Genomic DNA, 26,419 nt, shown 5'->3' on the forward strand with positions numbered 1-26,419 from the left:
CCACAGTGAGATGTAAGACCCAGCTCATACCCTGTGACTCAGAACTATTCAGGGGAGAGCTCCCCCCATCTCAGAGGAACCAGCACCCATATAGCCTCAGCCTCCTCTCAACCATGTGAGCTCAAGGAAGAGAGAAACTGTGTGCTGGGGGCAAGGAGAAATTGGCCAAAAAGAGCAGATCTAAGCAGCAGCTTTGGATGCTGCTGATAGCGGTGCTTGACTTTTTTTCTCTCTTCCCCGGCCCCCACCCCTCACTGTTTACTCAGCACATTCTTCCCCCACTGAATGGCTCTTAATGCCAAACCCCTCCATCTCACTTTCTTCTCTGCAGGCTCACTTCACTTGCCTCCTTTCTTCCCCTTCTTCCTTTTATTTCTCCTCTCCCCATCATTCTTCCCCATTCCCTTCAATATACTTGCCCTTCTTTTGACTCTGTTTAGCTAATTCCTGCCCCACCAAATTCCCTCCCAGAAATTGTTACATGCATTTAGCTAACATGGCACTTACAGACAATCACTCTGTATATTGCATCCCTTCATCTCAACCCTTCTTTCCCTTGTTTGTTTAGCCTGTAAAGTCTTCAGGACAGGGTCCTCCTGTGTTTATACAGTGCCACACACAATGGAACCATTATCTGTTGGAATCCCAAAGCACTACTGCAGTGCAAACAATAGTAATAAATGGAATGCTGATACAGAGACGATAGATAGTTCATTTGCAATGCAACTGGATTACTAAACAGAAGCAATTCTGAAAATAGTTAAACATATATACAAAGCCAATCTACGTTCTCCAGGTTTATCATGATTGCTGATCTTTACCATAAGGCTGCTATGTCCTATTGTATGTACCCAGTTATGCTTGAAAAAATCCAACATAAAAAGAGTCTGCTCCCTCCCCCAGTACACAATGTCATGGAGCTACCAATGTCATGTGAGTTATAGAATATCATGTCATAGAATCATAGAATATCAGGGTTGGAAGGGACCTCAGGAGATCATCTAGTCCAACCCCCTGCTCAAAGCAGGACCAATCCCCAACTAAATCATCCCAGCCAGGGCTTTGTCGAGCCTGACCTTAAAAACCTCTAAGGAAGAAGATTCCATCACCTCCCTTGGTAACCCATTCCAGTGCTTCACCACCCTCCTAGTGAAAAAGATTTTCCTAATATCCAACCTAAACTCCCCCACTGCAACTTGAGACCATTACTCCTTGTTCTGTCATCTGGTACCATGGAGAACAGTCTAGAGCCATCCTTTTTGGAACTCCCTTTCAGGTAGTTGAAAGCAGCTATCAAATCCCCCCTCATTCTTCTGCAGACTAAACAATCCCAGTTCCCTCAGTCTCTCCTCATAATTCATGTGCTTGAGCCCTCTAATAATTTTTGTGCCTTCTGCTAGACTCTTTCCAATTTTTCCGCATCCTTCTTGTAGTGTGGGGCCCAAAACTGGACACAGTACTCCAGATGAGGCCTCACCAATGCCAAATAGAGGGGAATGATCACGTCCCTTGATCTGCTGGCAATGCTTCTACTCTTACAGCCCAAAATGCCATTAGCCGTCTTGGCAACAAGGGCACACTGTTAACTCATATCCAGCTTCTCATCCACTGTAACCCCCAGGTCCTTTTCTGCAGAACTGCTGCCTAGCCAATCAGTCCCTAGTGCATGGGATTCTTCCGTCCTAAGTGCAGGACTCTGCACTTGTCCTTGTTGAACCTCATCGGATTTCTTTTGGCCCAATCCTCTAATTTGTCTAGGGCCCTCTGTATTCTATCCCTACCCTCCAGCATATCTATTACTCCTCCCAGTTTAGTGTCATCTTCAAACTTGCTGAGGGTGCAATCCACGCCACCGCCAGATCATTAATGAAAATATTGAACAAAACCAGCCTAGGACCGACCCTTGGGGCACTCTGCTTGATACCGGCTGCCAACTAGACATGGAGCCATTGATTACTACCTGTTGAGCCCGATGATCTAGCCAGCTTTCTATCCACATTATAGTCCATTCATCCAGCCCATAGTTCTTTAACTTGCTGGCAAGAATACTGTGGGAGACCACAGCTTTCCCCTCATCCACAGAGCCAGTTATCTCCTCATAGAAGACAATTAGGTTAGTCAGGCATGACTTTCCCTTGGTGAATCCATGCTGACTGTTCCTGGTCACATTCCTCTTCTACAGTGCAGTAGTTTGGGAGCTGATCTTGTTTGTGAACACAGAGGCAAAAAGAAGCATTGAATACATTAGCTTTTTCCACATCCTCTGTCACTAGGTTGCCTCCCTCATTCAGTAAGGGATCCACACTTTCCTTGAGCTTCTTCTTGTTGCTAACATACCTGTAGAAACTCTTCCTGTTACTCTGAACATCCCTTGCTAGCTGCAACTCCACGTGTGATTTGGCCTTCCTGATTTCACTCCTGCATGCCTGAGCAATATTTTTATATCCTCTCTGTTCATTTGTCCAATCTTCCAATTCTTGTAAGCTTCTTTTTTGTGTTTAAGATCAGCAAGGATTTCCCTGTTAAGCCAAGCTGGTAGTCTGCCATATTTGCTATTTTTCTTCCTATACATTGGGATGGTTTGTTCCTGCAACCTCAATAAGGATTCTTTAAAATTCAGCCAGCTCTCCTGGACTCTTTTCCCCCTCATGTTATTCTCCCAGGGGATCCTGCCCAACAGTTCCCTGAGAGAGTCAAAGTCTGTTTTTCTGAAATCCAGAGTCCGTATTCTGCTGTTCTCCTTTCTTCCTTGTGTCAGGATCCTGAACTCAGCCATTTCATGGTCACTGCCTCCCAGGTTCCCATCCACTTTTTCTTCCCCTACTAATTCTTCCCTGTTTGTGAGCAGCAGGACAAGAAGAGCTCTGCCCCTAGTTGGTTCCTCCAACACTTGCACCAGGAAATTGTCCTCTACGCTTTCCAAAAACTCCCTGGATTGATAATAAAAACAACCTCTGGATGTATGTTCATAGTTTATGTAAAGGGCACCATCTATTGGCATGGAAGTATAAGGCATGTGTTGCTCACAAGTCTGTAAAATGTCATGGGTTGCAAGCATCTTGAGTGCAGCTTGTTACATAGTATTAGATTCACAGGGTCTGGTCTATACCTCAGCCTGTAACCGTTCCCTTAGGAGTGATGCCTTTAATATGCTGGACCCCATGTATCTACACAGTTCCACAGAGAAAGATCTGTAGCCTCCCACAACTCCAAAATTGTGCCTTTGGGCACCAGAAATCCTTCTCTCTCTCCATAGATCCTTGCAATGAGTCCAGTCAAGCCATACTCCTGAGGGAGGTTTGTTCTTTGCTCCTTTGAGTATGTGCAGCCTGGCAATCTTTTCAAAACAAGGTAACCATTCACTAATCATCTGGCATACAGTATCTGAAGTGCTTAGGTTAGCATAGAGAAGCAAAAGTTAAGACATAGTCCATGCTGCCTAAAGTGAGGGCTCCTCCCATGAGACATGATGCTGTAGGAATAATTTTCTCTTCCTTTCTCTTTCTCTGTCTCTGTTCCTTTGTCTTAGATCCAGGTGAGACTCCTGTGCCTCTGTGAGTTCATCTTTTAACACAGTCACATGATGCCTTTTCCCTTTGTTCTCCAGCTCTGGGCCTTCTGTCTGCTTCCAAGCCAAGTGGTGGGGCAATTTTTCCTCCTCTTAGCTGTTAGTTACTAGGTGTGTATGTCCTGGCCACTGCAGTTTTCATTTTCTCTTCTGGATCCTCCATTCATGTGTGTAGGTGCTAGTCAGTTTAATTACTCTGGTCTCCAACCTGAAAGCTACACGAGTCGAACACCTGTCTCTTCCCTTTGCAGTCAGTGTGTAGCAGTACAAAGCACAAAGGGAAACTGAGATGTGCATAGAAATCATAAACATATTACCAAAATACCCACATTTGTCACACTTCAGACTCTTAACAATCCTGCTGCCTTAACTGCAACATTTAGATCAGCAACCTGACGCACCTAGTAAATCAACATATGCAAAAGTGCAGTGGAAAAACAATTCTCTGTGGAAAGATTACTTGAAGTATCATAACTTCCATCTGGCATTCTGACAGATAGGGCAGGTTGTACTTGTGTGTCTAATATTTGTTTAAGATTAGAAAATATATATCATAGCATGTTAAATCTGAGTTTTAACAGCATTGTTACAAGGAAAATGGTAACACAGTCCAAAAGAGTGATGTTTCACTGCTCATGTTTTTCTCTATGGCCAGATCTACACGAGGAGCTATGGGTGTGATTCCTGTGCTTGTCTGTACAGATTCGCACTAGCTCTCATCAAGCTAGGGTAAGTATAAATATCAGTGTAACTACAGTCATGCAGGTAGTGACAGCAGAAGCACGGCTTAGCCATGCTGAGTATGTACTCACTTGAAACTGGTGTAACGTAGACAGAGTCCAAATGTAGCAGGTGCCTTATTTCTAATAATAGATTAATGAGTTTCAAGTAAATTGGACATTTCATGTTCCTTTCACATGTAGACAATTGTGAGGGCCAAAGGTATTAAATTAGAAAGATGGCCAAGTGGCTCTCTACTAGGTTTGCTATGTTATTTTAGTTCTCTGAGTAGAGTAATTGGTCCATGTTGCAATGTGAAAGAATAAATGAGTCCTGAGTACTTGGAGTTTTATTGACCAGAATATGTGAACAAATATAAACTTAAACATATCACTAAACTACTAAGAATGATATAATACATTGATCAAATCAAGGTCACAGTTGGGATTGAATCAGTAGATCAATGAGTTAATAATGGTGTCTTAGATAATCAATGTATCCAATCATCCAATTAAAGCAATGGACAATCAAATCTAATTAGGAGGTTGACACAACAGACTTGTTTTTTGTTAATCCTACTGTGGGAGATTGCAAGAGGTGCCATTTTCCTTTAATTTGAAACCTTAACTAATGTCCCAGGCACAACAGTAACCTTGAACTAACTGGTGAAAGACATAAATGTTTTAAACTCTTAAGCAAGACAGCTAAATGCTGGACAGGCATTGAACTCAACTTGGATAACCTTAAGTAATATCAGAGACCAAACTGATTTCTTTATAATTCAACTTTCATACTTCCTCAAATTCCACTGCTATCACAGAAGCTATTGTTCCACTCTTCTTACTACCCCCTACCTATGCACAGTAACACGGAATGTGCAAAGATGTAGAATGGAGGGGAATTACTGATCAATTCTCAATAGCAGCTTCTGAATAACACCTTTTTAAACCTTGACCGAAATCATTGATTTCACACTCAATTGGGAGTGTGGGATTTACTTTTATGAAGCATTAATGACACCATTTCCCCACCAACATACACATTCACTGTCTACATGTTCACACACTGATGGAACTAGAAGGGGTCCATCCCATAAGACAAAAATCAAGAGTCCGCACTTCTGCTTTGTTTCCTTGGGATCTTTAACTCATCGGAACCAGGTGATGGAGCAAATTGGTTAGGTCTTGAGGCTCTCAGGCATGCTAGTATGGCTGATGACTGGAGTTTTTCACCTCTTCATCCTCTGGATGGCTTCCCAGAGAAGAGAGCGGCCCTTATTGTTGGTGGTGGTGAACTAAGAGAGTACATCCTTCTTCCACATGGTCATGACCTTCATAGGGGGTAATCCCCACTTTCTTCACCTAAGGAACCACCTTCATGGTTTAAACGCCAGTTAGATGATCCATAGCTCTGAATACAGCGAGCATGACTCAATCTTCTTGCAATAGGCAGGCTTTAGATGTTAGGTCATTACAGAAAGTTCACTCATGGATGACTCTTACCTTGCAAAATCCACTGTTGCAACCACATGAAAAATGTTCTCCAGAAATACAAAAACATGGTAGGTGTGGGACCCCTGCTGGAAAAACTGATAGCAGCCTTCCACCAGGGTAACAAAGATGAAGGGCAATTTTTAGCATCTGGAAAAATAACTGACAGCTCATCAGCTCATGAACCATTCTCTCATTAATCCATGAAAGTTACTGCTTTCTAGCATTCCAGAAAATCTGGGAAGTAACTATGGCGGTCTACCAAAGGAAAATGTTTATGAACTACTCCAGTGTGTCTTGACTTAGAGACACAGCTGTGTCTCTACCTCTTTATCAGAATAAATTCCATTCACTATAAAAAAATTAGTTTTCCCAGAACCAATTCAAATATGGGCTATTTTCTTCATGCACTTCTCTTTTCATACCATAAGGAATTGGGGCATGCAGCAGAGCCAGTCCCCGGGCAACCTAACAAGCTCAGCTGGCCTGTAGTTGGCTGTCTAATTGGTCACACCATCTGACTGGCTGAAAGAATCAACACGCCGGCTCTTAAGTCCAGCAGCAGTGGCAGTAGTTGTCCAAAATGTGCACCCATGGTTGTGATAGCTCCTTCCTTTTTTCCAGCCATCCTCCTTCCTTGGACACATCCCTTATCCTGCCTTGCCTCACTCCAGGTAGTGCATTTCTGATCTTTGGCTCTAACTCCTGTCTACTGATGCTTGCTCTAACTGCTAGGACTGATACCTGCTCTGACCACTAGGCATGACTGCTACCCACATCCTGGTCACTGACACACATGGACCTGTTAGTAATTCCTATTGTTTGCATTTATATATACACCTTCCCTCTTTGAAGGTAGTAATTTTTAGAAAAGCCATACAGTTGGATAAAGTGAAAATCATATTTTCTATTACTTTTCACAACCCCCTCCCTGCCCCTTTTTAAAATGTGCTAGTTGCTCAAGATCATTTATACAACCTTGAATAGTTTCTGGGATTCATCCTGAGCAAAATAAAATCAAATGGCGGTTTGATTTTGTGTAGAGTGGGCACAATCCTGCCTCCTTTTATTCCTACAGACAGGAACACTTTTTTTCATATTCTCAGACTAGCCTTTCAGGGTGGGAGGTTGTTTTTACTCTCTAGATTTGTGGCCTTTCAGTGAAACATTAAAATAGAGAAAAGTTAGGTATTGCTAAGGGAAAGATAAGAATAAAAGGTTTGTTGTTCTATGATTGTTTGAAGGATTTCATTAAGTACTACCTATTTATATCAAATATCTATCTCTTGCCCTGTAAATCTCTACATTAATGGCCTCTATTTAAACAGGCAGTTCTCACTGTAAGATGAGGTGAGTTATTTCCTATCCTAAAAATAGGCAAATCAATGTTGCAACTGGTATTTCAACTTCTCATAGCAACCACAGCTTGCATGGATACTTCTGCAGATGAATTTGCAAAAATAGGTTTTTTATAAAATCCTTTATTTTCACGTGTTGGAAGTTTTGTCTAAATAAGGAGTGCAGGGTGAGGAACTTAATTTTGTCTGTTAAATCAAGTAATAGATAATTTACTCATGTGAATGAGACAGATGAAATGTCTTGAATCATTTTTCACTAAATTCACAAGAGTGCTTTCCTAAATGATTTAAATCTATCTTTTGAAATGTCCTGCAAAATAGGCCAGCTATGTTCTCAAGAGACAAAACTGCACACTTTACCAAACAAAATCAAAGTGGATGGTGATGGGTGAATTCCCTGTGTTGAGGACGCCTGCTCAGTCATTAAACCTACCAGTAAAAATTGTGCAATATAATCATAAATTAGACGACAACTTTATATTCCACTACAAAGGATCTTTCTAAAATCTGCAACATTATTCTTCTTACCTCTATATCCTGTAATAAACTTTGATGTTCCACTCTTATCAAACTATGCCATTCTGTCCTTTTCTCAGTCACCCATAAGAAATTAAAATGAGGGTGACCAGTTGTTCCAGGAATTGGTTTTTGATGAAACTATCACCACCGTTCTTACTCAAATTAACAAAAAAAAAAAGGCATCCCTTAGATATTGTCAGAACTGTTTAAAAATACCTCTGCATTACTGCTATTTTCAGAGACATTGTTCTGGAACCTTTACCTATCACTCAGATTCATACAGGTTCATACAGGTTCACACTCAGGATGTGCTATTAAAAACTGGACATCACCAGCCATAACTTTTGAATTTACTGTGTTACTTCCCATTTTTAACAGATGCTGTTTTATTAAGTTTTGATGTGTACTCTGCATATCAATTTCATTCAAGCAAACTAGATGATGTATTATCACTATATATAATGATATCACTATATCATTATATGACTTAGGGGGCCTAAATAAAATAAAAAAAACTTTTTGTTCTAGGCACCATATGAACATATAACTCTTACTCCAAGAGCATAGAATCTAAGCAGATCAAAGACATGGCAGAGTACACAGAGGTATAGAAAAAATGACATAATTTGCCTAAGGTCACACAGCAAATCAGTTATTTAGTCAGGACTAGAACCTCAGTCTCATCACATCCAGCCCACTACCCAAACCACTAGACCATGTTGCTACTCTGCAAAGCCTATCTGTTTTTGGATAGGAAAAAGATGGGAATCTAATAACTTGCCTGAAGCTATTTTCAGATGCAGTCTATTCATCCAGGATTAAATGCACCCCTGTGCAAAGACCTGTACTTGGTTAACAAACTGAAATTCTTTACAAATAAGAGACAGCCATGGGATTGACACCATGCTATACTAATCTATCCATGTATTATTTCTTAAGTTTTACAATCTTATGTTAATGGACTCAGAATACATTTTAATATTATCTGTTGGTACAAAGTAAGTTGGTGGGTTTTTTTGTTTTTTTTTAGTGAAACACCTCAAAAGTGCCCAATATTCATAAGCATGTCAGTTGTATTCTCTTCAATAATTTCACATTTTTAAATGCAAGTGTAGTACTTAAGCTACAGATTTCTTCATGCTGAGAACATGCACGTGTTAATGCCTTCCTTTTTTCAATCATTAACTACCAAGGTAGCTTAAAAACTCACCTCATTTGACTGTGATTTCTTCTATTTTCACATTACAGGCCAGATTCAATAATTTCTAACAGATTTAATTGGAGGCAATATTCTTCACATTTCTCAGTTACATTTCCTAAGCCTTTCCCCTTAACTGGAGGAGAAAACACTGGACTTGAATTTTCAATATTCAGTCTTCATGGGGTCAGTCACTGAAATCATTCAGGAGCAACAGACATATTTGATAAACCTAATCCAGAAATGATGTTCCAACCATCTCCCTGTTGAATTTAATAAAAAGGGGATGATCAAAGAATAATAGAAGTCTTTTTAGTACACTAATTTTCCAATCCAATAATGACCCCATAGCTGAGTTATTTGGACACAAGCTATTAACAAATTCCAATATCAACTATATTGCATTTGCCAAATACTAAAATTTTGGTAGATGAGGTGTATAATGGTCACGCTTAAACTTTTCAATTTCCTTTATAACTCAATAATGCAATACAACCTCAATGTCCTCTTGTTAACTTGCTAGAAATATGAGAAATATTGCAAATTCTAGCTAGTTGCAAAGGCAAAATTTGTGGGATTTCCATGGACATATTATGGCACATCCAGGCTCAAACAAACTGTGTTTTACTATGGCTAAATGTATCCATCTAGAAACAAAGAATGTAGGCCATACTTACAGGATGGGAGAATTCTATCCTGGGAAGCAGTGATTCTGAAAAAGATTTGGGTGGTGATGGAGGATCATCAGTTTAGCAGGAGTTGCCAGTGTGACACTGTGGCCAGAAAGGTTAATGCAGTTCTTGGATGCATAAACAGTGAAATCTCGTAGGAGTAGAGAGGCTATTTTACCTCTATTTGACACTGATGTGACTACTGCTGGAATACCATGTCCAGTTCAGGTGTCCACAATTCAAGAGGAGCCACAAGAATGATTTTAAAGGATTAGAAAACATGGCTTATAGTGATAGACTCAAGGTGCCTAATCTATTTAGTTTAACAAAGAGAAGGCTGAGGGATGGCTTGATTATAGTCTGAGTAATAATGGGCTCTTCAGTCTAGCAGACAAACATGATCCAATGGCCGGATGTTGAAGCTAAAAAAAGTCCAGACTAGAAATAAGGTATAATTTTTTAACAGTGAGAGTAGTTAACCATTGGAACAATTTAACAGGGGTCATGGTGGATTTTTCATGTCTGACAATTTTAAAATCAAGGTTGGATGTTCTAAAATTTATACTCTAGTGATTATTTGGGGGGATGGTCTATGGCCTGTGTTACACAGCAGGTCAGCCTGGTTGATGACAATTATGAGTAGGAAATACTGAGTGCTTTTTGTTCCCATTGCTTTTAATGGGGGTCAGCCATTTTGGAGCTGGTTTTGACCAACAAGGATGAATTCAAGATCATGATCTCATAGATTTCAAGATCCTATGGGAAGGAGGACACGAGAACAGAAAAACAAGGACCCTGGACTTCTGAAAAGCGGATTTCAACCGACTTTCAGAAATAGTAGGCAAGGTCCCATGGAAAGACCAATTAGGAAGAAAAGGAGTTGATGGGGGATGGCAGTTCCTAAAAGATGTAATACTAGAGCCTCAACATCAAACTATTCTGATGCAGAGGAAAGCTAAACAGCCCACATCGATTTATCATAGAACAAATAGTGTCAAATCAGCTCGATTTCCTTCTTTGACAGGGTAACTGATTTACTGGATAAGGAGAGTGCAGTGGACATAATATACCTGGACTTGAGCAAGGCTTTTTGATACAGGCCCACATGACATTCTGATAAGTGGGCTGGAGAAATGAGAGCTCAACAGAACTACCATTAAGTGGATACATAGTTGGCGAAACAACCACAACCAGTAACTATTAATGAATGATGTCAGCTTGGAGGGAGGTCTCAAGTGAAGTTCTACAGGGGATCTATTCTGGGTCCAGTATTTAACATCTTTATTAATGACTTGGATGTAGGTATACAGAACATACTGATCAAATTTTCAGATGACACAAAGCTAGGGGGATTGCCAATACTTTGGAGGATAGAGCTAAAATTCAGAGGGATCTTGATAAATTGGAGAACTGGGCTATACACAAGAAAATGAAATTCAACAAAGACAAATGTAAGGTGCTACACTTAAGGAAGAAAAACCAAATGCACAAATACAAAATGGGGGGAAACTGACTTGACAGCAGCACTGTTGAAAAGGATATGGGAGTTGTGGTGGGTCACAACCTCAACATGAGTCAGCAATGCGATCCTGCTGCAAAAAAAGCAAATGCTATTTTAGGTTGCACTAACAGAGACATAGCATGCAAGTCACGATAGGTAATAGCACCACTCTACTCAGCGCTGATTTGGCCAGAGCTGGAGTACTGTGTCCAATTTTGGTCACTAATGTGTAGAAAGGATGTACAGAAAATGGAAAGGATCCAGAGTCAAGAGACAGAGATGATCGAAGAGATGGAATGCAAGTCATCTGAACAAAGGCTGAAGGAACTGGGTATGCTCAGTTTGGAAAAGAGGAGATTAAGGGGGGGATATGATAGCAGTCTTCAGATACTTGAAAGACTGCCATAAAAAGATGCAGGAAAGTTGTTCTTTTGCCACAGGGAAGAACAAGAGACAATTGTTTCAAACTACAGCATAGCAGATTTAGATTAAATCTCAGGAAAAACTTCCTAACTGTAAGAACAGTAGGGAAATGTAACACACTGTCTCAGGAGGTTGTGGAAGCTCCGTCCACTGAAGGTTTTCAAAAGGAGGCTGGATAGTCATCTGTCTTGGATGGTTTAGACACAACAAATCCTGGATCTTGGTGGGAGTTAGACTAGATGACCTATGCGGTCCCTTCTAATCTTATGATTCTACTCTCCATGGGTCCTCATGCAATTTGCCTGGATGTGTTGTTGGGGGGGGGGGGTGTATTTTCTTTTTAGTTTTCTCAATTCTTGATCCTGCATAAATTAGTAACTCTGTTGAATTGGGTATATGTCTCTGAGGTTTTCAAACAAGCAGAGCTGCCACAGCTTACAGCTTTTACATTTATTCCTCATTAGGTGGTCAACAGAGTGACACAAGAACTTTAGAGTTCACTTCTTTATTTTTCATACCCATGGTTCAGTAAGCTGCTGCCAGAAGACTTCTCTGTATTCTTGGCATAATTACATTTCCTCCAGTGTAAAACTATTTCATTTTTGTTTTCTTTCTACTCTCTATAGGAACTCATGGGAAACACATGAACATCTGAACTTTTTTTAAAGAGATAAACCCTAGCTCAGAATAATGATTTTTGGTCAATGTAACACATTTGCTAAAGCAGGAATCTACACTTCGTTGCTGTGTTAAAATGCCTCTTGTCCCCTGTCCAGGCTACTGTTTTTTCTAAGTAATAGGCAACTCTACATGTTTGAAATTTGCACTTCATGCTTTTTGACATTAAAATAACTGCATTTCTCTCAAGGCCAAGTAACTAGTTGTTGATTTGTTTTAAGGAAATAAAATTAGTCCTAATCTACACTGGGAAATTTATAGCTACACCAGGAAAACCCTCCTAGTATAAACACAGCTATGGAGGTAAAGTGCTTTCTGCAGTATAACTTATACCGGTTTGGTTGGCAAAATAAATTATACCAGCCATGTTAGTAAAGCATCTCTTCATTCTCCATCCCACCCACCAAATACCTATGCTGGCAAAAAAATTTAGTGTAGACTTGTCTTTAGAGAAAACACTGTGTAAAAACATGAATCATATAATTTTGTTAATCCAGTTTAAACTATTTATTTTCCTCCAGTGGTGCACGTCCCCAGTTCTGTAAAGTGTTTTGCTCATGTGGCTCTCTCCATCTGTAGATCTCAAAATAATAGTATTTATTATTGATTACATATTATATTCAAGGAACTTAGAAAGAACTTAAGAGGCAATGGTTTCCTTAGCAGCTGAGTAGGCGTCATATACTGGCACTAGATATTAGCATTTGGGACTTAGCTTTGCAAAAGGATTTTAAATGCTTGACCAATGGTGGTAGAAGTATAATTGTTAGATGTTCCTGGCAAGGCTTGTGAAGTGGAGTCTACCTTGGAGCAGTGGTTGGAAGCATTGCCCATTTATATTTTCCTAAGAGCATTATACAACATTAGAAAGGGTCATCTTGTTTACACACAAAGGATTACGGGCTACTGAAGTTCTCCATAATCTCCCCTTCTGTACATTTTACCTTTCTTTTCACAATAGCAGTTACCATCTTAGTATTGCCCTTTTTATAGGAAGAATTAAAATTTTATATTTTTATTTTATGCCCGAAAAGTCACAGCATTCTTTGACAATACATCTAATAATTCCAAACAAATCTGAGTAGATGTGTGTATGCAAAATGTAACTGAAAAGTAATTCAAATTGCTAGTTTTAAATTTAATTTTCTGAAGGAGAATTATTTTGCTTATTTTTTGAAAAGTTTGAATAGATTGTCTTTCACTCTGTGTGTGTGTGCGTGTGTGCGTGCATGTCTGTGTGTGTAAAACAAATAGATTGAAATAATTATTTCCATATGGAAAAATTCTCTTCTCGGTTGGAGAAAGACCCAAGGGAAAAGAAAAATTAAAATTTATTAACTTGAAGGGACAGTGGCCTCAAAAATCACACTTGTATGAAAACTTTATATCTACTTATTTAAAGCAAGTAGCAATTTTCCACTTTTTTTTGCATAGTGAATTGCACTATACCTCCTGATGGTAGTCCATTGCTGGCAGTGATTGTCACAATTCTCATCTATGACTACTCACGTGACTCTGAAGTTTGAATTCTGATGCACAGAGTCAGCCATACTGAGGGCATGGGAAGTCTGTATCTATGATATTTGACAGTGCATCTCTGTGGTGCCTTTTACATGCAGCTTGGAGACAATTTCGTTGATCCGCTCAAACCTCTTACATGCTGATCTTGTCAGAGACAGCCATTAAGTCCTGTTCTGAGCCACTGGCTCGAGTTCTTTAAGACTGATGCCAGCCCACTGGAGACTGCTCTTCAGGTTATATTTGAAATGCTTATATGGATAACCCTTCTTTTCTTTTGTCCTGACTCAGTTCCCCTTACAAGAGCTATTTTGGGACACGGTGTTTTTCCATTATGATGATATGTCCGGTTCATGTAAGTTGTGCTATCAATAGCATTTGCTCAATGCTCTTTCAAGTTCCTTAATACTGGTTGTTCTGTCCTACCAGCAAATGCTCATTATTGAGTGGAGGATGCACATGTGAAATTGCTCAAGATGTTTAATTTGCCATCTATAAAGAGTCCAAGTCTCAGATCCATACAGGAGAGATGTTAGAACCACTGCACTATAGATCTTCAATTTGGTGGGGAGATGAATGTTGTATTGGTTAAGGAGTTTTGTTTGGAGTCAGCTAAGGGCCTGTCTAGCTTTACTAATTCTGGAGGCAATTTCCTTATCAAGGGATCTGTCACTCAAGATGGTGCTGCTCAAATACTTGAACTGATCCACAGTTTTCAGCTGTACATCTTGGATGAAGAAGGCTGGTGCTGGAGCATTGGAAAGAGGTGCTGGTTGGAGCAAGTCTTACCGAAATTGATGGTAAGGCCAAATAGCTGGGATGCTTCAGAAAACCTATCAACAATGACCTGAAAGTCATCATGTCTATGGGCCGTCAAAGTGCAGTCATCTGCAAAAAGTGCCTCAACGCGAAGTCTCTCCAGCATCTTGGTCTTAGCACTGAGTCTTTGACGATCAAAGAGGGAGCCTCGACTCGGTAGCAGATGGCATATCCCTTAATCCAAGTCCATTGTGGCATGGCTGAGGACACAGGCAAAAACAAATTGAACAGCCCTGGAGCAAGTACACAGCCTTGCTTCACTCCATTCATGATTTCAAATGTGTCAGAAGAGTCACCATTGGAGAGCACTTGCACTGTCATATGGTCATGGAACAGACGGTTGATTTGTATGAACCTTCTTGGGCATTCCAGTTTATGTAGAATAGCCCATAGACCCTCTCTGTTGACTGTATCAAAAGCTTTGGTCAAGTCGATGAAGACTGCATACAGGTCCATGTTCTGCTCTAAACATTTTTCCTGGACCTGCCTTTCAACAAAATTCATGTCTGTAGACCTATGGTCTGGTCTGAAACCACACTGCACTTCTGGCAGACTCTCCTCAGATATGTTTGCAATGAGTCTGTTCAGTAAAATACAAGATAATATTTTCCCTGCTGAACAGAGGAAAGAAATGCCTCTAGATGATGTTAATGGGATGAGATTTGCGAGAAAACATCCGCAGAAAATTTTTAAGTGAGAAAGCCGTTGCACAGGGACAGTCCCATTCTCTTGGCTGCAGAAGCCAGACTCTAGTGATATGAACGATTGTTATGGCTGGGGACTTCCTTAGCTGTAGTGGGTGACCAGGACATCTTCAGTGCTTTGTCATGCTCTCTGCTCCCCACAGCGCCTTCATGGATGTTGAATCATAAATTGATTTTTTTCCACCCAGTCTGCCGGAACAGTTTTTGCATGCTAGAGAAAGGTAATTTCCTTATCTTGCTGAGGATAAACACCCATTGGCTACCCTCACCTGGGTGAGCCAGCTTGTCAAAGTGGTTGTCTAGGGTGTGGTTTCTGTTGCGTGCAAACAGCTACCTGGAGGCACAGATGAGAGCAGGCTGTAGGTAGGGACCAAAGCAGATGAACTACTCCCTAAGGAGCATGATGTGTTCCTCCAACATAGTTACTACCCTTCCTGAATAGCAAGTTTCTTTTTGGCTGAAAAAGACACTTGAAAACATTTTAAGGCATTTATTAAAGAGTTTAAAAATAATACATCTCCCCTTTCTATCGGAATGGGGAAGAGGAGAGAAGAGGAAAATCACCAGGGGAAAGACAATTCCTGAATTCTGCTTCATTGTTCCATGTGCTTCCACAAAGAATGCATATGGGGATCGTGCTTTGTTGGGGAATGAAAAGGAGAGTTTTTTCTGCCTCTTCCTGTCGCTTAGTGTAGGATTGTTAGGGTGAGGGAGAGTTGATTGGGTTATTGCTCTGTATGAAGCCCTCAGAGCATGCATCAGCCATTTTTCTGCAGTTGTTGCCCGGCCCTATAACAGAGGAATAGCTTGAAATATGTTGTGAGTCTGACCAATTGTCAGTTTGAGATTGGGAAGGAATTTGGGGACAAAATTGACAAGGTGTCAAGCGAGGAATTTTGCTTCCTTCCAGGATCCTGGAGGCCTGCTTTTGGGCTGATAAGGGAAAAGATCAGGAATTTAAAACATATACATTTATAAGAGCAATTTGGGTGGAGGTGGGGGTCACTGCCAAAGATGGAGTCCAGCTCCTTATACAAGCGGCAGGTTTTTGGTGCAGCATTAGAGTAATGATTTGCCTTCTGGTACATCTGCCTCAGCTCCCTTATCTTCACACAGCACTGAGGCATGTCCTGTTTGTAGCCCTTCTCCAACATTCCAAGAGAAATCTGACAATAGGTATCAAAGTTCCTACATCTGGAGAGGAGCTGGGACTGCACAGCCTCTTCTCCCAACAGTGCCAGGAGATCCAACAACTCAGGTGTGCTCCAAGCAGGAAAGCATTTGCTGCATGGAGCTGCCATGGTCAGCTGGAAAGATGGGATGTGAGCTGTCCACACTGAGCAAACAGGAAGTGGAATTTCAAAAATTCCCAGGCCTTTAAAGAGGGAGGGTCAGATGCCTATGTACCTGGGTGAACGGGAGTTTGAACTGCTGCCCAGAGCAGTCAGCATGGGCATTGTGGGAAACCACCTGGAGGCCATTTACAGGAACATAACCACGTACAGTGTCTACACTGACACTTTGTTGATATAACTTTGCCACAAAAATCTCTACGCCTCTTGTTGAGGTGGTTTTGTTTTGTCGGCAGAAGTAGCACTGTAGTGTGTAGACCTTTGCTGTTTGTTGACAAAACTGTCTTGTGTACAGAAGGCCTCAGAGGGACTTCTTTCCAGTGGAATAGCATGATTAGTGATTTTCCTTTGTAGGAACTGTAGCTAATTTTATGAATGCAAAATAATAGTTGGAGAGCATGGTAGAAGTTGCAAATTCATTAAATGCACGTATTCTTAACTGTAATTTTTGCATATTAACCTAGTAAAGAACTGAACTTCCAGAATCCAAATACTAGAGCAAATTAATCTCTACATCCCAACTTGCTGCTTGAGTATACATCTAAATGCAGGGCAGGAAGATCCTGGGAGGCTAGACCCTGAAGAATGTCTGTTTTGGAACCACAGTTTTAAGATTTTAAATATCTTTATGTGGGATCACAGATTAAATCAACAAACTATAAGAAACCTGACAATCAACATTAGCACATTATTGGTTCCTAATTTCCAGTGGCCCTATAGTTTGTTCCCATTGACTTCAAAGGAAGCAGCTGGTGCTCAGAGTCTCTGGAAATCAAGCTCTCTTTAAGTGAGAGGAAGGATAGCATTGTTAAATAAATAGAGGACTTGGTCTCAAGAAATATGAGATCTATTCCTGGTTCTGCCACAAGCAACCTGTGTGACCTCGGGCAAGGCCTTTACTCTCTTTGACTCAGTTTGACAGCTGTAAGAAAGGGATAATATACTTCCTTTCTCCCAATCATTGATCTTGTCTCTTCAAAGTAAGGACTGACTTACTAGATTTGTGTGGAGCCTAGCACAGCCTAATTTTAAGCACACTCTGTAGAAAGTTTGGCCTTGATTTTTAGGGGCAACAATAAAACACAAAAATATCACACACACAGTATCTTACAATTCTCAAAGTGATTAAGTGATTTATTTTATGTAGATAAAATAAAGAATAACTTTGTTCATGCACTGATTATATTTAGCAGCATATTTAAAAGTGACAATCTTTTCAGGCTCTCAAACTTACTCACAAGTCTAGTCCCTTCTTTCTCCATTACAACTTTGAAAGGATTATTCAAATGTTTTGTAGTCCTAACTGCACAAAGCACATTAATCCTATTGTTTATAGATCATCAGTCTCCTGGCTACTTTCTGCTTGCAGGCTCTCATCAGGCAGTACAGGCACATCCTGGTAATCTCAAAATCCAAGAAAGTGCTGTCTGGCAATCAATATCTGCCTGCCCTCTCTATTTACTTTCCACTGCTTGCATATTTTAAAATAGCAGAACTAGCCCCACAATCTTCTCTCTTGCACAATACAAACTATGACTTACAAAAACACATATAATTGGTATCTGTCCCTTTCCCTTCTGAGCCTGCTGATGCCATCTCTTCTACTGATCTTTTATCTTTTGATAACTCCAGAGGATTCACCTGTTTGCTCTGAGAAAGGAATGCTGCCCAGAAGACAGTATTAACTGAGTAGAACAAGGCAAAGTTCCAGGCTGTCAACTGCAAAGAATAAAGGATATGAACACATGCTTCCAAAGCTGGGGGTCTGAAGCCGCGGTCCTAAATCTGTATCTTGGCACCAAAGTAAAAGAGACCTGATTTTTTTTTTAAGATGTTGAACACTCACCTGCTTTCTACACCCCAAAATACCAAAGAAAGGCAAGATCAAGCTCACAATACTGTATTTTGTAGTTTGGAAACTACTTGGACAGGGTCCTTATTTTTTCTGGTCTCTGACAGTAGATCACTGTTGCTTAATCTTATGGTAATGTGGACATGCATCTGATATGGATTATGGGAGATGCCTTCAAGTCAACCCTTCTCTCAAAATGTTATATGAGCTCACCTACTTGTTAGAAGTTCTTAAAGTATATTACTCTGAGAAAATATTACTGGTAACTTAGTTTATTTTTAAATGGAACCAAACAGTTGCCTGGTTAGTTTACTGTTATTTATAACCTGTGTACTTACAGTAGGAGATGGACTTCTAAATAAAGTGTTACTGCAGTCACATTCAAAAAAGCATTAAGCAACATGGATTCTAAGATCACCTATTTGAGTGTTTCCTTTTCCTTTTTAAACAAAGTGGGGCTGCTGTCATCTGCTAATGACACTGTGGGGTCATGCACAGATGGCAGAATTTCACTCTCAATGCAGCCGACTCTACTCCTTGTAGGCCATATGGACCCAACAAAATACAATGATCATGAAACACGATTACTGGATTTGGCATGGCTGAACTGGTACAGAACATGGAGGAGGGGGAGGAGGTATTATCCAGCCTCTTTGACGCTCTGAAAGCGGGTATGTTGAGGAGGCATTGGTACTGTGGTGAATAGCATTGTCTCTAATTCACCCGTCATTGCCTGGTTCATGATTTCCTGATTCTAAAATCAGATACAGCATAGATCAATGGCAATACTACTGTATGGGTGAGCAAGTTAGTTCTGATAATATAGTACTTCTGCTGTATTTCATTATTGGAGTGTTGTGCAAGAAAGTTTTGTTGGTTCTAGAATAATCAGATCATTCTTGTACTTGTAGCCTTCAACTAAGCTCCTTTGAATTGATTTTTTAGCTCAAGCCATATTTGATTGTCTGATTTTACTGCTGGAGTCTCTACCATTACCCCAGGAACACAATGATTTTAAAATTCATAGGATTATTTTTCTCTTCAGCAACCACAGTTTCATGAGCTGGTTTGTCTGAGCTTCTGGAAATAAGTCCAGGTGTGTGTTCCCAACTCTATTTTCTCCCTGTGCATGCACCTCAGCCCTTTCTATTGCTGGGCTAATAAACAATTGTTTCCAGTTCAACCAATTTGTTTGACAAGGATGTTTTTCTGGTGAGAAAGGCAGGGACCCAAGTGTCTTTGGGAGGAGGGAGGCGGCAGGGAGGGAAGGGAATTGCAAAAGCAGCTCTTAGAAATGGGGAAAATTCTGCTACCCTTCTTGTTTTGAGAATTAAAAAACTGAATGTTCTGCAAAGCGAATAGGCTGATTAGTTGACTTGTCAGAAGGACTTCTCATTGCCATCTGCTAGGTACACCTGCATGACTATTTCCCTGCAAAATAGACCTCAAAATAGGTATACAGCTGGGGTGTAATCATTACAGAAAGTTGCATCTGATTATAAAAGTGTTTTTGGTGTTTTATTTGAATTATTGCATGTTTTATTGTGAACAAGCAATCAGTCAAAAGCCCATAGCTAAAAATATGATCAGAATGTGGTTTATTTCTGATTATGTAGGTATTACATGTTCTTACTAGCTCCTGTTAGAATCAAACGAGGAAGACATTTGTCTCATGATGGGACAAAACGTGAGCGTTCTTTTCTTGTAGAAACACTTACGTTGTTGTGTTGTCCTGATGATTGAAATTGGGGTAAGTCTATGCTTAAAGCCTCATTTTCACCGCTTATTTGTTAGTCTCTAAGGTGCCACAAGTACTCCTGTTCTTTTTGCGGATACAGACTAACACGGCTGCTACTCTGAAAATTTTCACCTCTGTATCTTTGCCATTTATTTCAGTGGTGGAGGATCAGGTCCTTGAACTATATCTGCTGTGTTAGACTGAGTCAGGGGAGGGGGGACAAACTGAGAGGCACAGAGAGGAAAGTGTGTAATTTTCTCATGGTGTCAGAGTGAGATTTCAGCCTGAGAGGAGGGTAGGAGGTAGTACTATTCTGGCTTATTTCCAAATTAACACATATGTCTAGAATGGCTCCACCAACTGTTGGTCCACATTGATCACGGCAAACAATGTTTTAAACAATGTTACATGGTTTTCTGATCCTACATTTTATTGCTTTAATGATAGTGGAAACTTTCAGTCCTTCTTATTTTTCAGACCTTTTTAGTTTAACTTAGTTCTGCTATGTTTGTTTATTTCCCCTTGCTTATTTAAAGGCAGCATTAAAAAATGGGGGTGATGGACTTTCTATTCCCAATAGGGACTTTGTGCAGAACTGACTTTTCAGTTTGGCAGCTGAACTAAAACATCAGTTTTTTCTTGTTCTTGGGGTTTTTTTTTAGCAAACTGAACATCAAAAACGTTTTGTTTTTGGGTCAAGCAAAACATTTCATTTGAAATGTTTCATTATCAGGGTTTTTTTTAACCTTGTTCATATAAAAATGCAGTAAAATTCTAAAGAAAGAGGGAATCAAAATAAAATGTTTCATTTTGAAAAAGATGAAAATAAATGTTTAGATTTTTTATATTTTCTGCTTTTTTCAACTGAAACAATGCAGCAAATTTGACTTGAACTTGCAAATTGTTTCAGTCAACCCAAATCTGCATATTTTTGCAGAAAAAGGGTTTGCATTTTTTTAAAAATTGACCAGTTCTGTTGGCAGTGTATCACTTCTTTAGGCTCATTATAAAATATGAAACATTATGTCCAACAATTGACACTCCAATGGCCATACAGTTGATGATAATAAATGACGATAGCTCAACTATAACAGCACTCTTTGGACCCACCATTTGTGTTTCTTCATGCCATTTCCCCCCACTATTCACAAGCTTGGAAATCATTAGCAAGAAACACTTAAAATGCTAGCTAGCTAGTAGGGTGGGCTAATTTCATACCCTAGAGCTACACCTTGAATCTCATAGCTGTATATCGAAGGAGGACATTTAAAAGACTTGAGACCTGAATTCTGGTGGTATAGGTTACATCCACGACTAACATATGTTCAGGAAGAATTACCAAGATCACATAAATGATATTTGTCCTAAATTCTTCCCTCTATCCATACAAGTCCATAAACTCAGAGGAGTTGAGGGCAGGATTTGGTGTGTTGTTTTCTAGCCAGATTAGATTACTGGTATTTGTACCACTGGATATTCTCACGTCAGTCATTGGCAAACATGAAATCATTCCTATGATATTTCTTGTGCTCTGCTTATCATAATTTATTACCTCTCAGAAATTAAATGCCTTTTATATTTGACCTTTTAAATATTTTGCATTTTGATTGGATGTCCATTACACCTGTTTCCCCCTGGTTACATGGCCTATGAAAAAGGGGGAATGCTAATGGCCCATGTTTAAATTACTGAACATCATAAAGGTCAAAGTATAGTTTACTGTCTTTCACAGAATTTGTGATGGGAAAATTTGGGTACTTTAAGTCATTTCCATAACAAAACTCTGACCTAAAATGGCACAACATAAATCAGTTTATTTGGCAGTTGTGAGTATGACAGTATGAAGGTACCAGTGGTATCCAGGACTTCAAATTTTAGGGCAGTGGTAGAATGGTGTCAGCTGTGGAATAGAAATCATCAGTCACTTTTTTTTTCTAGATTCCCCACTCTACTAGCAGCACGTTGAATACTGCCATACATTTCTCCCCACTTCACGGGTTATGGGCATAGATTCCTGACTGTCAAATTCTATCTTAGCCTTTTATTAATGAAAAGAGTCATTGTTTCCTGCCTATACTAGATTTAGTATAATATTATGTTTCATAATGGCAAGACAGTAGTATGCTTGTTGAATTTTTGGCTGAGGATATGAGAGAGTAAAATGCTTACATTTTTAATTTCAAGGTTCCTTTTCTTATCCAAGGAAAAATACTTTATTCTGTTTCTCAGAAAGAGGAAGCCTGCCTCTATGGATTTCCATCCCTCCCTCCACCCCCCTCCCGTGACTCAAGGCTAAAACTTTCTACTAATTTCTCTTCTTCTACAGAACGGTGCTAATAGCATTAGAATATAAGTATTGTATAATCTGGAATATGCCCATTATCAAAACAGTAACCTTATAAAATAGTTTTGTGAATATAAGTCCCCTTCATTTTCCATTTGGGCCAGATCCTCAGCTAGAGTAGATCTACATCGTTTCACTGAAATCAGTGGTGGATTAGTTAGTTAAAATCTATTGGAGCTAAGTTGCTTTAACCAGCTGAGGATCTGGCCCAGAATTTTTGATGACAAGGAAACAGTTAAAATATATTGAATACTAGTTATGTCCCTCACTGTTTTTTCAGCCTCCTTTCCTAAAGATTGTTGTCAGTTAAACTCTTCCTTTGTCAGTTCCTCTCTATTTCCCAACATTTCCATATGATCATAAAGCTTTGAAGATGTCTCTGTGATTTTTTTCAATTCTTTTTTTAATAAGCTGTAGGGTATAGTAGACTGGTGTGATATTAATGGGCCTAATTGAGATAAAGTTTAATCATTTTTCCTCACACACTTCATCATTAGGCCAGTGGCACATTTTACTGTCATCTCTTCTCTGTGGTGGTTATATTAGCTGCTCCTAATTATAATTAAATGTTTTAAGGATAGGTGGGATCTCATTTGCTTTGCTAGGTGGCTGACTATTTTTTTCTTAGTTGCAAGCACACAGTAGTTTCATCATTATAGAAGATCAACTTCCTGGACACCATGATCATCATCAACTGTCGAACCCTACAGACAACTATAAGCAAGAAACCCACAGCTCACCACACTTCACCTTCAGATCCAGTAAACCCCCCACTCTTCCCAAAGACACCAAGAAATCTACAGCCAGGTATTCAGATAAACAAAATATGCTCCAAGGAGAAAGTGCAGGATACACACTTTAACAACATAAAACTGCCTTCATTAAACAAGGACATGCCATCAGAGAAATAGATCATGTCATGGAACAGGCCACCCGAATATCCTGAGAGAACTTACTTTAATACAGAAAAATGGCAGGATCATAGAATATCAGGGTTGGAAGGGACCTCAGGAGGTCATCTAGTCCAACCCCCTGCTCAAAGCAGGACCAATCCCCAACTAAATCATCCCAACCAGGGCTTTGTCAAGCCTGACCTTAAAAACCTCTAAGGAAGGAGATTCCACCACCTCCCTAGGTAACCCATTCCAGTGCTTCACCACCCTCCTAGTGAAAAAGTTTTTCCTAATATCCAACCTAAACCTAAACCTCCCCCACTGCAACTTGAGACCATTACTCCTTGTTCTGTCATCTGGTACCACTGAGAACAGTCTAGATCCATCCTCTTTGGAACCCCCTTTCAGGTAGTTGAAAGCAGCTATAAAATCCCGCCTCATTCTTCTCTTCTACAGACTAAACAATCCCAGTTCCCTCAGCCTCTCCTCATAAGTCATGTGCTCCAGCCCCCTAATCATTTTTATTGCCCTCCGCTGGACTCTTTCCAATTTTTCCACATCCTCCTTGTAGTATGAGGCCCAAAACTGGACACAGTACTCCAGATGAGGCTTCACCAATGCCAAATAGAGGGGAATGATCACGTCCATCGATCTGCTGGCAGTGCTCCTACTTATACAGCCCAAAATGCCATTAGCCTTTTTGGCAACAAGGGCACACTGTTGACTCATATCCAGCTTCTCATCCACTGTAACCCCTGCAGAACTGCTGCCTAGCCAATCGGTCCCTAGTCTGTAGCAGTGCATGGGATTCTTCCGTCCTAAGTGCAGGACTCTGCACTTGTCCTTGTTGAACCTCATCAGATTTCTTTTGGCCCAGTCCTCTAATTTGTCTAGGTCCCTCTGTATCTTATCTCTACCCTCCAGCGTATCTACCACTCCTCCCAGTTTAGTGTCATCTTCAAACTTGCTGAGGGTGCAGTCCATGCCATCCTCCAAATCATTAATGAAGATATTGAACAAAACCGGCCTCAGGACCGACCCTTGGGGCACTCCGCTTGATACTGGATGACAACTAGACATGGAGCCATTGATCACTACCCATTGAGCCCGACGATTTAGCCATCATATAGCCCATTCATCCAGCCCATATTTCTTTACCTTGCCGGCAAGAATACTGTGGGAGACCATATAAAAAGCTTTCCTAAGTCAAGGAATAACAAATCCACTACTTCCCCCTCATCCACAGAGGCAGTTATCTCGTCAAAGAAGGCAATTAGGTTTGTCATAAGCTCACACCGGAAAATGTTAAAAAGACAAAACACTATATCACCTGTGAGCAAATATTCTTTACAAATGATCATTGCATATCTGATCTCCCAGTCCTCTTCCTTGAAGGGCACCTGCTCAACACTTTCAAAAGACAAGCCTGGGAGCTTAAATTCATAACTTGGCTAGACACTGAAAGTCATGGTTTTAATAAAGACATTATATTTATGAGTTATTACAACAATCTATAACCCGCTAGCCCCCATTTTTGTCTTCTGGTGTGTTAATGGGCCACTTCACCTTGAATAGTCTCTTAGAATATGAGAGAGAAAAGGTGGATGAGATAATATCTTGTATTACTCTAACTCTTGTTGGTGAGAGAAACAAGCTTTTGAGCTTACACAAAGCTCTTCTCTTTCTCCAACAGATGTTGGTCTGATAAAAGATATTACCTCAACTAACTTCTTTCTAATATCCTGGTACCAACATGGCTACAGCACCACAAACTATAATGTATCTAGTAATTTCAGTTAACTAGAGTCTTTGAAATTATTTAGCATCTTTGCTGTTCTTCCACTTTGTGGGGTTATTTTGAGTCCCTTCTCTTGTCATTCACTGTGATATTGCTAAGTGAACAGAAGAAATGCTGAAAGACATTTGAGGGCCTGATCTTGCTTCGGCTCAGCCTACAGAACTCCTTTTGCATGCTGAGAAATTGCAGGATCTGGCTGTCGGTTTTGAAAAAGAAAATTATCCAAGTTAAGAACAGGTGAGACAAACACCTGCCATGAATGTCCTAGGTAATATTTGGTCCTGCCTTAATGCAAGGGACTGGACTAGATGATCTATTGAGGTCCCTTCCAGTCCTACATTTCTATGATTCTGGGGATTTATTTAAAGTGGTCTACTGGCTTTTTCTGTGTGTGCCCTCCGGTGACAAATTGGAGGATTGGGCCAAAAGAAATCTGAGGTTCAACAAGGACAAGTGCAGAGTCCTGCACTTAGGATGGAAGAATCTCATGCACCGCTACAGGCTGGGTACCAATTGGCTAAGCGGAAGTTCTGCAGAAAAGGACCTAGGGATTACAGTTGATGAGAAGCTGGATATGAGTCAAAAGTGTGCCCTTGTTGCCAAGATGGTTAACGGCATATTGGGCTGCATTAGTAGGAGAATTGCCAGCAAATTGAGGGAAGTGATTATTCCCCTCTCTTCGGCATCAGTGAGGCCATATCTGGAGTATTGTATTCAGTTTTGGGAACCCCCCCCCCCCCCCCGGCTACAGAAAGGATGTGGACAAATTGGAGAGTCCAGCAGAGAGCAACAGAAATGATTAGGGGACTGGGGCACATGAGTTACGAGGAGAGGCTGAGGGAACTGGGCTTATTTTGTCTGCAGAAGAGACGAGTGAGGGGAGATTTGATAGCAGCCTTCAACTATCTGGGGGGGGGGTTCCAAAGAGGATGTTCTCAGTGGTGGCAGATGAAATAACAAGAAGCAATGGCCTCAAATTGCTGTGGAAGGCTAAGTTGGATATTAGGAAAAACTATTTCACTAGGAGGATGGTGAAGCACTGGAATGGGTTACGTAGGAAGGTGGTGGAATCTCCATCCTTAGAGATTTTTAAGGCCCGGCTTGACAAAGCCTTGGCTGGGATGATTTAGTTGGGGTTGGTCCTGCTTTGTGCAGGGGGTTGACCTAGATGGCCTCCTGAGGTCTCTTCCAACCCTAATCTTCTATGATTCTTTAGTTTACTCAAAGAACCAATAAGGGACTTGCTAATACCAAAAGAAGTTCTCCTTTATAAAG

The sequence above is a fragment of the Chrysemys picta genome, chromosome 9 (assembly GCF_011386835.1).
Source record: "Chrysemys picta bellii isolate R12L10 chromosome 9, ASM1138683v2, whole genome shotgun sequence".
Classification (NCBI taxonomy): Eukaryota; Metazoa; Chordata; order Testudines; family Emydidae; genus Chrysemys; species Chrysemys picta.